This window comes from Trachypithecus francoisi, unplaced genomic scaffold (assembly GCF_009764315.1).
Source record: "Trachypithecus francoisi isolate TF-2019V2 unplaced genomic scaffold, Tfra_2.0 Lachesis_group9, whole genome shotgun sequence".
NCBI lineage: Eukaryota > Metazoa > Chordata > Mammalia > Primates > Cercopithecidae > Trachypithecus > Trachypithecus francoisi.
The window spans coordinates 23738930-23752401 of record NW_022681474.1 but is presented as its reverse complement, the minus strand read 5'-3'; the positions used below and the strand labels follow the sequence as shown (position 1 = coordinate 23752401).

Here is a 13472-nt window from a genome sequence, read left to right as displayed (position 1 = left end):
AAATGAGTGCCAGTTTAGCAGAAAATAATAAAGTAACACTGGGTGTGTTTGGCATCATTTGGGGATTAACGAAAGTGAATTTTTGGGTCAGCTAACCTCTTGACATGCCAGTGTAAGAAAATTATACTATATACAACTGACTGTACACTACATGAGAATGTCCCAAATGGTCCCAAGGCAGGCACTTCATCCCCCTCCTCCATTCCTTGGAGCCAATAACCCATTAAGTTATATTCAAATTCAGAATTTTGAATTATTATGAGGTTTTATTGTGTATGGACTTCGGTGTTTATTCCTTGAATAGGTGAAAATAATTTAAAATGTCTAGGGGTCTCGGTTATTATAAATATAGTTGGGGTCGGGGGTGGTGGCTCAAGCCTGTGATCCCAGCACTTTGGGAGGCCGAGATGGGCGGATCACCTGAGGTCAGAAGTTCAAGAAGAGCCTGACCAACACTGAGAAACCCCGTCTCTACTGAAAATACAAAATTAGCTGGGTATGGTGGCACATGTCTGTAATCTCAGCTACTTAGGTGGCTGAGGCAGAAGAATCGCTTGAACCCGGGAGGCAGAGGTTGCAGTGAGCCGAGATCACGCCATTGCACTCTAGACTGGGCAACAAGAGCAAAATTCTATCTTAAAAAAAAAAAAAGTACAGTTGGGATATGGAATAGGATGTTCTGTCTCTACTGTGCACGACCCAGACTATTAAGCTTTTTTTTTTTTTTTTAAGACAGAGTCTTGCTGCTTTGGTACCCAGGCTGAAGTTCAGTGGTGCCATCATAGCTCACTGCAGCCTCGACTTTCTGGGCTCAAGGGATCCTCCTATCTCAGCCTTCCTAGTGTCCGGGATAACAAATGCACACCACCATGCCTGACCTATTGTTGTTGTTGTTGTAGAGACAGGGTCTCACTCTGTTGCCCAGGCTGGTCTTGAACTCCTAGCCTCAAGTGATCCTCCTGCCTTGTCCTCCCAAAGTGTTGGGATTACGCGTGTGAGCCGCCGCGCCCAGCCCACTTTCCCTTTTTTGTATGTGAATCTTCTTCCACCACAAGTGCTGGAGCCTTTCTGAACCTATTCAGATTCAGGGGCTACTCAATTCTTGAATTATTCTTCGCTCAATTGAATTCTATTTAATTTAATTTGTCTAAGGTTTTTGTTTTCTTTTTTCTTTTTTTAGACAGGGTCTTGCTCTGTCACACAGGCTGGAGTGCAGTGGCAAGATCACAACTCACTGCAGCCTTGACCTCCCAGCTCAAGTCATCCTCCTGCCTCAGCCTCTTAGGACCAAGGTGTGCACCACCATGCCTGGCTAATTTTTTTGATTTTTTGTAGAGATGGGATCTCACTTCATTGCCCAGGCTGGTCTCAAACTCCTGGGCTCAAGCAATTCTTCTGCCTTGTCCTCCCAAAGTGCTAGGATTATAGGCGTGAGCCACTGCACCTAGCCTAGGTTTTCTTTTTGCAGTTGTTACAGTGATGACCCCAGTGAGTCATGTGTCTGTGTCCATGCTCCCTTCTCATATAACTTCCCTGCTCCTCCTATCAAGAGGAGAGGCTACTACACCAGCTCTTGTATCGAGGCTGCTTTGTGACTTGCTGTGACTAATGTGATACAGTGGAAATGACACTGTGTGACCTCTGAGGTTAGACCTTATAAGGTCTTGTTTCTTTGCTTCTACTCTCTTGAGACACTACTGCCTCACGAACAAGCCTGGGCTTGCCTCTTTGAGGATGAAAGGCCACATGGAAAGAGGCATAGCTGTCCTGGTCATTTCAGCTACCTCAGCTGAAGTCCTAGACAGGGGAGTGAGGAGGCTGTGGCCCAGCCACCCTCCAGTTGTCCCATCCACTGACTGCAGCTACATGGAGAGAAACTGCCCAGTGGATCCCAGCCTAAATTGTGGACTTGTGAACAAATAAATGGTTTGTGGTTTGAAGTAACTAAGTGTTGGGATGATTTGTTATGGAGCAAAGGATAACTGGAACAGGAAGTTATAAAGATACTGCTTTCCTATCAGCCTTCATGGTGCTTGTGTTACAATCCAAAATGCTTCCTAGAGTTATCTTTGTTTTGATATGGACAGGAGACAGGGAAATACTGGGTAGAAGAGGGTGGTTCTCTGGCAAAAGGCCCCACCCTCAAGCCTGGATACTCGCCACCATAAATGAGAACAGGCCTTTCTGTTTTTGTGCCCAAAAAGTTGCCTTTTGGCCTGCCATGCCCCACTATCCTGTACCCATATAAACCCCAAACCCCTGGTTCCAGGAGAAGATGAGCAGACAAACAGAAGAGCAGAAGAGCGGCAGAGAGGGAGAGAAGAGAAGGAGCATTCAGAGAAGTTCAGCTGGGGATGGTCAGATAATTGGCTTCTAGATTGCCAAACTACAGAGGAAGATCATCTTCCCACTCTATCCCCTTTCCAGCTCCCCATCCATCTTGCTGAGAGCCACCTCTACCACCCAATAAAACCCCTGGATTCACTGTCCTTCAAGTCCATGTGTGACCTGATTCTTCTGGAATGCTGGACAAGAGTTCAGGATACAGAAAGCTGTCACACTGGTTCCCTACCCTTGCAAAAAGGCAGAGAGTCCAGTGAACTGGTAAACACTTAAGCTGTCCACAATGGCAAGGCTAAAGGAGCATACTGTAACACACGGGTATCACCCACTTGGGCTCCAGGAATTGCAGGCTCCCACCTCTGGATGCTGCTAACAGGCTGGAACCCAGTGCCCCAGCTCCTGCACCTGTCCATCTGCCTGCTCCCTCTCCCGTAAGGAGTTTGACCAGTGACCGCGACTGAACAGATGAGCCACATCCCTGTTGCACGTCCTGTGAGGGGGGTCAGGGAACTCTCCATAAATTCAGTTTCATACAGAACACATGATAAATGTTTTGTTTTCCTTGTTCTTCTGTTATGCTTGGTGGTCCCTAGAGCCTGGGCTCTTTGCATTGGAGGGGAGGTCTGGCTGCCATGTGCTGCCATCCAGCCTTTCTGTTTTTCAGAGACTATGCTTGACTTCCCCACCAGAACATGCCCACAGTGACAATGGTGGCTCTTGTCCCTTGGAGCTGAGGGGTTCTTACTCTGAAGATGGCTGATAGATCTCAAATGGCTCTTAGGAACTGGAGGAACTGAGACATCACCCAAATATGCCTTCCCAGATACCGATGAATTCCTCAAATATTCTCAGTTTTGCTCTGTACACTGAAATTTCTTTCTTTCTATGTAAAGTGAAGAAAAATGGACTGATGGTAAGGCTCAAGTGATTCTCTTCTGTGTAAGATATTTTATCTTCCTCTTCTTTTTTTTTTGCACTGTTCAGAGGCCTTTGTAGATTAAGTCAGGTTACTTGGCTATATTCTGATTAGCTAAGATTGTTAGATAAGGGATGACCTCCAGATAAATCGTTTGCTGTGTAAGAAGGCTCTATTTTAAAACCAGAATTTTTTGTGGTCTTGTCACTCAATGATGGAGATGAATGAGATTTCATCCCTAGTATAACTGGATAGGAAATGGCTTTATTAGATAAACCTTGGCATACCCTTGTTTTAGAGTAGGAATAAAGGTATAAATCATCACATAAAAATTATATGAATTTTAATCTTATTTACTATTATACTTGTAAATTTGCCACTAAAATATTAATCAGGGAAAGACATAAATGCAGCTACTAGTAAAACAAAAAGGTAGTTTTGTTCTTTTATTATTGAGATGGTAATAATAGATTAGAAAGAACACTTTGAAAATATAGATAATAAAACATTTTAAAAAGAAAATAAAAATCACTCAATCTCACCTCCAGAGATAGTCATTGTTAATATTTTAAAATATATCCTTCTAGGTTTTTTTTTTTGAGACAGGGTCTTGCTCTGTCTCCCAGGGTGGAGTGCAGTGGTGTGATCATGGCTCACTGCAGCCTCAACTTCCAGGGTTCAAGTGATCCTCTCACCTCAGCCTCCTGAGCAGCTGGGATTACAGATGTGCACCACCACACCCAGCTTTTTTTTTTTTTTTTTTAAGTGGAGACAGGATCTCATTTTGTTGCCTAGGGTGGTTTCAGACTCCTGGACTCAAGTGATCCTCCTGCCTCACCTCCCAAAGTGCTAGGATTACAGGCGTGAGCCACCATGCCCAGCCTGTCTGTGTAGATTTTTAATGTACATATACTCACTTTGAGGAGTGTCTTCAAAAGATGGAATGCATGCTATTTCGCCTCTTCCAGCATGTATTTTACTCCACTTATTAGGTTAAAAGTCACAAAGAAAGTAACTGTGCCTACTTCAGTTTAGACAATTACATAAGTTTTGCAGTAATATACCGTTCCTACCTTGGGGAAGAGGGTAAAATAGCTGTCTGGGTTCCATCACTCTGCAGTGGAACCTGCACACCAAGCAAACAGTTGTTAATTCATTTAAGCCAGGAGGACATTAAAAAAAAGAAAAAAGAAAAAAGAAAGTGGCTGGGCGTGGTGGCTCACGCCTCTAATCCCAGCACTTTGGGAGGCTGAGGCTGCCGGATGGCTTGAGGCCAGGAGTTCGAGACCAGCCTGGCCAACATGGTGAAACCCCCGTCCCTACTAAAAATACAAAAATTAGCTAGTTGTGGTGGTGTGTGCCTGTAACCCCAGCTACTTGTGAGGCTGAGGCAGGAAAATCACTTGAACCCAGGAGGCGAAGGTTGCGGTGAGCCGAGATTGCGCCACTGGGGCGACAGAGTGAGATTCTGTCTTAAAAAAAAAAAACAAAACCCCAAAACCCAGACCTACTGGTAGACCTCAAGTCAATAAACCAGCTTGTCAGTTGGCTATGTTGTTCCTTTTCCAACTATAGACCACATGGGTATTGGTTAGTGTTCCGAAAGTGGTGAGTACTACGCATAAAGAATTACATTTTCTCAGCCTGAGGCATGTGTGCTTCAAGACAGTCACAATGTATTGGAATCCAAAATGAAATGAAGAAAGTGAGTAAGCTGCTCTACTAAACAGACGGCTTTCATTAAGTGTAGCCATTAATCTTGTCCCGATCATTTACTGGACTGTGATAGATTGCAATGTTTCCTTGATCTATTAATGAACTATCACCGCAAAATATGTCACCAAAGTGAAATAATTGTTGATGTGTTCATGAAAACCATATGATAGACCAGAACCCTCCCCTCCATGGAATTAGGCAAATGAATAACTTATTTGAGAAGGAAGAAGTGATTATTGTAACCCCTCTGGAGCAGTTTTTAGGACCACAGAGCAAAAGCCCAAAGCTTGTAAATGACCTGAAGAATTATAGGAGTCTTTCTAATTAGGCACTTTATAATGAAAATCTGAGTTTTAGAAAAGCAATTTTAAAGGGATAATTCTTCATTTGACAAATGATTCACAATAGAATTTTAAAGGATTAATCATCTAGTAAATTTATTTTTTATTATTTTTCTTCTTTTATTTAAAACTTTTTTATTTCTAATTTTTGTGGATACATAGGAAGTGTATAATTATCTAGTAAATTTAACATAGCATTTAGATTTTAAAATTCTCTCTGTCTGTAACATAATGTGCACATGTCTTAAGTATAAAGTAAAATGAACTGCTACGATACGCAAAAGTTTCAAATGGGCTCGGTGTGATGGTTCAGACTGGTGAATCCCAGCACTTTGGGGGCCAAGGTGAGAGGATCCCTTGAGCCCAGGAGTTCAAGACCATCCTGGGCAACATAGCAAGACCCCATCTCTACAGAAACAAAACAACACAGAGCAAACACACACACACACACACACACACATACACACACGGTTTAAATGGTGGAAACAGGTTGGATTGGTGGGCATCTGAAGTCCCTGAGTTTCATCTGTTGGGTCCAGAGTACTTTTTATGTGCTGATTAACAAAAGAGAGGCTGGGCTTCAGCTATATTTCCTCTTTAATTTCACATTTCATACATAGATGGGACCACGGAACAGGCTTAGTAAATCCCTGCTGATGAATTGGCAGATCACAATGATCCGAAGCACAAGTCCTGGAGTTTGACTGCCAAGCTCAAGCCCTGGCTTCCCACTCTATTATCTGCATATCCTTGAACAAATTATTTCATTTCTCTGCATCTAGTTTCCTTCCTTCCTTCCTTCTTTCCTCCCTCTTTTCCTTCCTTCCTTCCCTTCTTCCTTTTCTTCCTTCCTTCCCTCCTTCCTTTCCTTCCTCCCTTCCTCCCTCCCTCCCTCCCTTCCTTCCTTCCTTCTTCCTTCCTTCTTTCCTTCCTCACTTCCTTCCTTCCCTCCTTCCTTTTCTTCCTTTTTTCCTTCTCTTTCTCTCTCTCTCTTTCCTTCCTTCCTTCCTTCCTGAGACAGGGTTTCACTCTGTTGCCCAAGCCAGAGTGCGGTGGTGAAATCACGGCTCACTGTAGCTTCAACGTCCTGGACTCAAGTGGTCCTCCCACCTCAGTCCTCCAGTAGCTGAGACTGCAAGCACATAACCACCATGCCTGGCTAATTTTTTATGTTTTGTAGAGACAGGGTCTCGCAGTGTTGTCCAGGCACTTCGGCCTCCCAAAGTGCTGGGATTACAGGCTCGAGCCACTGTACCCGGCCTCTCTGGGTCTAGGTTTTCTTTTTTTTTTTTTTTTTATTATACTTTAAGTTCTAGGGTACATGTGCATGACTTTTATATCATGTATAACTCCCCAATGCAATCCCTCCCTCCTCCCCCCTCCCCATGATAGGCCCCAGTGTGTGATGTTCCCCTTCCCGAGTCCAAGTGATCTCATTGTTCAGTTCCCACCTATGAGTGAGAACATGCGGTGTTTGGTTTTCTCTTCTTGTGATAGTTTGCTAAGAATGATGGTTTCCAGCTGCATCCATGTCCCTACAAAGGATGCAAACTCATCCTTTTTTATGGCTGCATAGTATTCCATGGTGTATATGTGCCACATTTTCTTAATCCAGTCTGTCACAGATGGACATTTGGGTTGATTCCAAGTCTTTGCTATTGTGAATAGTGCCGCAATAAACATACGTGTGCATGTGTCTTTGTAGTAGAGTAATTTATAATCCTTTGGGTATATACCCAGTAGTGGGATGGCTGGGTCATATGGTACATCTAGTTCTAGATCCTTGAGGAATCGCCATACTGTTTTCCATAATGGTTGAACTAGTTTACAATCCCACCAACAGTGTAAAAGTGTTCCTATTTCTCCACATCCTCTCCAACACCTGTTGTTTCCTGACTTCTAATGATTGCCATTCTAACTGGTGTGAGATGGTATCTCATTGTAGTTTTGATTTGCATTTCTCTGATGGCGAGTGATGATGAGCATTTTTTCATGTGTCTGTTGGCTGTATGGATGTCTTCTTTTGAGAAATGTCTGTTCATATCCTTTCCCCACTTTTTGATGGGGTTGTTTGTTTTTTTCTTGTATGGGTCTAGGTTTTCTTATCATTAAATCTGAAGCTAGGAGTATTGACTGTCTAGAGTAGCTGTGAGAATTAAATAAGATTATCCACATGGCATGATCAGTGAGCTGCCTGATGCATAATAAGCACTCAACGGTAGCAGTGATTACTGCTTTTTTTTTTTTTTTTTTGAGACCAAGTCTCCTTCTGTCGCCCAGGGTGGAGTGCAGTGGCACGATCTCAGCCCACTCTAACCTCCACCTCCTGGGTTCAATCAATTATCCTGCCTCAGCCTCTTGAGTAGCTGGGATTACAGGTGCCCGCCACCATGCCTGGCTAATTTTTGTATTATTACTATTTTTTTTTTGGTAGAGACCAGGTTTTACCACGTTGGCCAGGCTGGTCTCGAACTCCTTACTTCAAATGACCCACCTGCCTCGGCCTCCCAGTGCTGAGATTACAGGCGTGAACCACCATGTCCAGTCAGATTACTGCATTATTCTTAATAATAAAAACAAGGACCATCCAGGACCTTTTCTTCTCTACATGTTATCACAGGTGATATTCAAATATTTATCATGGCCCAGGCACCAACTGATCAGAATGAACACACACAACCTGGGTGGCTGCATGGTACCCTCTGACAAGAAATGCCCCTTGAGTAATCTCACTACAACACAATACGATGGGAGGCTCTATAGCTCCATAGTTCTTCAACAGGGATGTGTGGATACCCTTTGTCTTATTTTAGGGAGGCATTAATGACTACTGGAAGTAGAATAGAAATTACTTGTTGTGGGACTATCACTGGCTGTGATATCTTGAATAAACTACACAACATCTCTGTGGCTCACTCGCCTCCTGCTTAATACTCACACTTCGGGCAGAGTTGTTATGGGGATCAACAAGGATCAGAAATGTAAAAGCCCTTTGAAAAAGAGTAAACCATTATACAAGCGCAGGAGATTTGCAAAACCTCCTTCCAGAAAACACATTCCAGGGGGAAATCGCTACCATCTACATGCCTCTTCCATTTTCTTGTAACATTTCGCGCTAAACCTGTCTATGAGATTTAAAACATCACATTACATTTCTCCATTTTTACATTGGCAAAGTCAATCAGAATGAAAGGTTTTCAGAAAGTAGAATTAACTTCTTCCTATTAACGAGAAATGATAAATTGGGGATCATTTCCCTGGTATTTTGCTTCTCACTAAAATGTAGGTACTATTTTATAAAAATTTAGGTTAATTAAAATATTATAAATTATGCCTATAAACTAGAAACTCTTTATAAACTTCAGTAAGTTTTTTCTTCAGCCCGACCTAAACTTTTTTCACATGTGAATGGCGAATGTGTAAATCCACTCAGGTTATTAAACACAGTATTGAATTGTTTTATACAGTCGGTAATTTTTAAACATTGCAGCAGCGTGGCAAACGGTTATAACTGATGGTGCACATCTATTTTCAATTTGTGGCATTTGTGCCTTTTCAATAACGTTGGCCCTTTTCCTCTTCTGACTCAATTTCCTTTCTGTTTCTTATTCATTTTATAGATTGTTTCAATCTGTCTCACTTCTGAGCCAACATTTTTGAGATTAGGATCCCATTTGGGATCCTTTACTCACCCATATCTTGCACTCACATGCTTTTCCAAACACATGTACACACATGCACACAGAGCTAATTACACAAAGACTCAGAGCAAACATTTAGTCCCATGTAACCCACAAGTAGCAAAAGTGCTACGAGGAGATAATGAAACAGTTTTCATAAACTAATCACAAAATCTGCTTCTTTACAGTGACATCTCATTTAAATCTCCTCTATTTAGATTTACAGGGGTGCAAAAACTGTTTCTGCCAATACATGTAATTGTAGAATGAAATTAGTCCTTTACAGGCCCTAACTCTGCCCAGAGGGTGACATCCCACATATATAAAAACAACATAAAGCAACTGATGGAATGGCGGGGCACGATGGCTCAAATCTGTAATCCTAACACTTTGGAAGGCCGAGGCAGGAGGATCTGTTGAGCCCAGGAGTTCGAGACCAGCCTGGGCAACATGGTGAGATCCTCTCTCTACAACAAAATTCAAAAAATTAGCCAGGTGTGGTGACTTGCATTTGTGGTCCCACCTCCTCAGGAGGCTGAGGTGGGAGGATCACTTGAGCTTGGGAGGTCAAGGCTGCAGTGAGCTGTGATTGCACCACTGCACTCCAGCCTGGGCAACAGAGCAAGACTCTCTCAAATAAATAAATAAAAATAAAGCAATTGATAATGTTTAGGATACATTACCCTAAAATAGGGCACTTTGGCATACTGAATATTTTAAGCTGAAGGAACTTGAGAAAGCACTAGAAGCAGGAAGCTCTCCCTGACCTTTCTGTGCTGTTCTCGGTTGAAGCAGGGTGTAAGACCCTCAGGTGAGAGATGCCCTGCCTACACTAAGAGGAAAGGGACATCCTGATCTCTGAAGACACAAGGTCACAGGGAAGAATCGGAACAAACAGGCCTGGCTTAGTTTCCCCCAGTTTATTACCATTAGATCGTTCTCTTTTTGCCTGCTTATGTTTCTCCACAACTGTCTACTCTTCTTCAAACCTACTATAACAAACCCTCAGGTTGACTCTTTGGGTCTTCACTTGTTTGCTTGTTTATTTGTTTGTTTTGAGACAGAGTCTCCCTCTGTTGCCCAGGCTGGAGTGCAGTGGCTTCATCTGGGCTCACTGTAATCTCTGCCTTCTGGGTTCAAGTGATTCTCCTATCTCAGCCTCCCGAGTGGCTGGGGTTACAGGTGCGCACCACCACGCCTGGCCGGCCGGGTCTTCATTTCTGAAGGCTCCTTTGCCATGTAAAACTTACATTAAATCAGGCTGGCGTGGTGGTTCACACCTGTAATCCCAGCACTTTGGGAGGCTGAGGCAGGTGGATCATGAGTTTAGGAGATTGAGACCATCCTGGCTAACACAGTGAAACCCTGTCTCTACTAAAAAAACACAAAAAATTAACCAGGCGTGGTGGCATACGCCTGTAGTCCTAGCTACTCGGGAGCTTGAGGCAGGAGAATTGCTTGCACCTTGGAGGCGGAGGTTGCGGGAGGCGAGATCGCACCTAGACAACAGAGCGAGACTCTGTCTCAAAAAAACTAAAACAAAAAAAACCCCAACTTATATTAAATCAATTTGTATGTATGCTTTTCTCTTGTTAATCTGTCTTTTGTTATGGGGGGTCTTAGCCATGTGTGTGGAAAAGACAGTTTTCCTCCCCTACAAAATAAAATAAGAATAATTTTCACAATGAACCCCAATTTTGAGATTCCCTTTTTTCTCCTTCTCTTTTATTTTGAGACAGGGTCTCTCTCTGTTGCCCAGGCTAGAGTGCTGTTGCACAATCATGGTTCACTGCAGCCTCAAACTGCTGGATTTAGGCAATCCTTCTGCCTTAGCCTCCTGGGTAGCTGGGACTATAGGCATGCACCACCACACCTGGCTAATTTTTACATTTTTTAATAGAGATAGGGTCTTATCGCTATGTTGTCCAGACTGGTCTTGAACTCCTGGACTCAAGCAATCCTTCTGCCTTGGCCTCCCAAAGTGCTGGTGTTATAGGAGTAAGCCACCATGCCTGGCCTCTTTTTCTCTTTAGCACCATTGTTTTTTTTGTTTGTTTGTTTTTTAAGATGGAGTCTTGCTCTGTCACCAGACTGGAGTGCAGTGGTGTGATCTCAGCTCACTGCATCCTCTGCCTCCTGGGTTCAAGCGATTCTCCTGCCTCAGCCTCCCAAGTACTGTGATTACAGGTGCTTGCCACCATGACCATCTAATTTTTGTATTTTTAGTAGAGATGGGGTTTTGCCATGTTGGCCAGGATGGTCTCGATCTCTTGACGTCGTGATCCACCCACCTCAGCCTCCCAAAGTGCTGGGATAACAGGCGTGAGCCACCGTGCCCGGCCTAGCACCATTGCTTTTCTGTGCCCAAGGTGCACACTTCATTTTTTGTTTGAGAGGTAGTCTTACTTTGTCACCCAGGGTGGAGTGCAGTGGTGCAATTTTAGCTCACTATAACCTCCACCTCTAGGGTTGAAGTGATTTTCCTGCTTCAGCCTCCCAAGTAGCTGGGATTACAGGTACCTGCCACCACACCCAGCTCATTTTTATATTTTTAGTAGAGACAGGGTTTCACCACGTTGGCCAGGGTGGTCTCGAACTCCTGACCTCAAGTGATCTACTTGCCTTGGCCTCCCAAAGTGCTGGGATTACAGTTGTGAGCCACTGCGCCCAGCCCCAAGGTGCACATTTGATCCCCCTCTTGAGTCATTAAACCCCACATGTGCATTCATAGCCAGGCAGGTGCAGAGATTCACTCCATTTCTTCCAAGGTTCCAGGCCTCACACCATTTTTTGCTAGTGTCCGGGAGGTATCTATTCAACTGCATTTTCTCTTCTCCTTTTTTCTTCTCCTCACCACTCAAGGCTCTTAGCTCAGATACTTCTTCTTCCTGCGCTTCCCATCTCCTTGCTGTTGGGGTTGAGGCCTTCGGATTTGTGCAGAAGGAAATGATTCTGCACGAGTACAGCAGGGAGGAGACCTCGAGGGCTGTGGTTTCATCTGTGCTGCTCACCTCCACCTCCTAACGATGGGGTGGGCTGAAGATTCACTGGTGCTTTCATTTGTTCATCCATTCATTCATTTATTCATTTGAAGGTGTCCAGAATATGTTACAATAGCCTAAAGATTATTTTGAGTTGAAGACATTTGGGAATCAACAGCTGCAAGAAGAGGCTTTTGGTCGGGTATGGTGGCTCATGCCTGTAATCCCAGCACTTTGGGAGGCCAAGATGGGAGGATCAGTTGAGGTCAGGGGTTCAAGACCAGCCTGGGCAACATAGTGAGATCCCATCTCTACTAAAAATTTAAAAATTAGCTGGGTGTGGTGGCACAAATTTGTGGTCCCAGCTACTCAGGAGGCTGAGGATGGAGGCAGGAGGAACACTTGAGCCTGGGAGGATGAGGCTGCAATGAGCCATGATCATATCACTGCACTCCAGCCTAGGCTACAGAGCAAGACCCTGTCCTTCCCACCCACCCCAAAAAAGAGGCTTTTTTTTCCAAAACCAGGGAAGACTGACTCTTATCACTGAAGAGAGAAGTCAGCACACATTAGCACCTGGATGAGAAATTACCTAAACAGACAGATACTGTCACCAAACTATTGCTTTAATTATTTATTTATTTATTTATTATTTATTTATTTATTTTTTGAGGGGGAATCTCACTCTGTCGCCCAGACTGGAGTGCAGTGGCACAATCTCTGCTCACTGTGACCTCTGCCTCCGAGGTTCAAGTGATTCCCCTGTCGCAACCTCCTGAGAAGCTGGGACTACGGGCGTGTGCCACAACATCCTGATAATTTTTGTATTTTTAGTAGAGATGGGGTTTCTCCATGTTGGCCAGGTTGGTCTCGAACTCCTGAGCTCAAGTGATCCGCCCACCTCGGCCTGGGATTACAGGTGTGAGCCACTGTGCTCGGCCAGCTTTAGATGAATGTTTGTGTCTCCCTCCAAAATTCATATGTTGAAACCCTAGCACCCGATATGAGGATATTTGGAGATAGAGCCTTTGGGAGGTGATTAGGTCGAGGGCAGAGACCTCAAAAATGGGATTATGCCCATCTAGAAGAAGCCCCAGAGAGATCCCTTGCCTCTTCCACCATGGGGGTACACAGTGAAAAGCTGACCATCTGTGAGCCAGAAAGTGGGCCCTCGCCAGATGCCAAATCTGCCTGCATGTAGATTTTTGGACTTGTCAACCTCCAGAACTGTAATAAGTAAATTTCAATTGTTTATAATTTTGCTATAGCAGCCCAGATGGATTTAGACAGCTATCATATCTCCTGTCTATTCTCCTAAGGCCCATTCGTTTTTCGTAAAAATCACTTGTTCACCCAGGAGTGCCCCTCTGCCCCTCCCCATCCCCTGTTAAGATGATATATAAGCCCCAAATTCTAACCATCTCCTTGAATCACATTTCTTTGTGAACTCCCATGTGTACGTATATGTGTAATAAAATCTGATTTTCTTTTCCTC

At 43.9% G+C, this 13472-nt stretch overlaps 1 long non-coding RNA gene across 1 annotated transcript; it reads left to right on the top strand.

Annotated features, from left to right (window-relative positions):
* LOC117082809 lies at positions 1–13163 on the top strand. Its single transcript, XR_004436779.1, has 3 exons — positions 1–12; positions 12530–12535; positions 13075–13163. It is a non-coding gene; the product is annotated as an uncharacterized LOC117082809 (long non-coding RNA).
* The last annotated feature ends 309 nt before the right edge of the window (positions 13164–13472 follow it).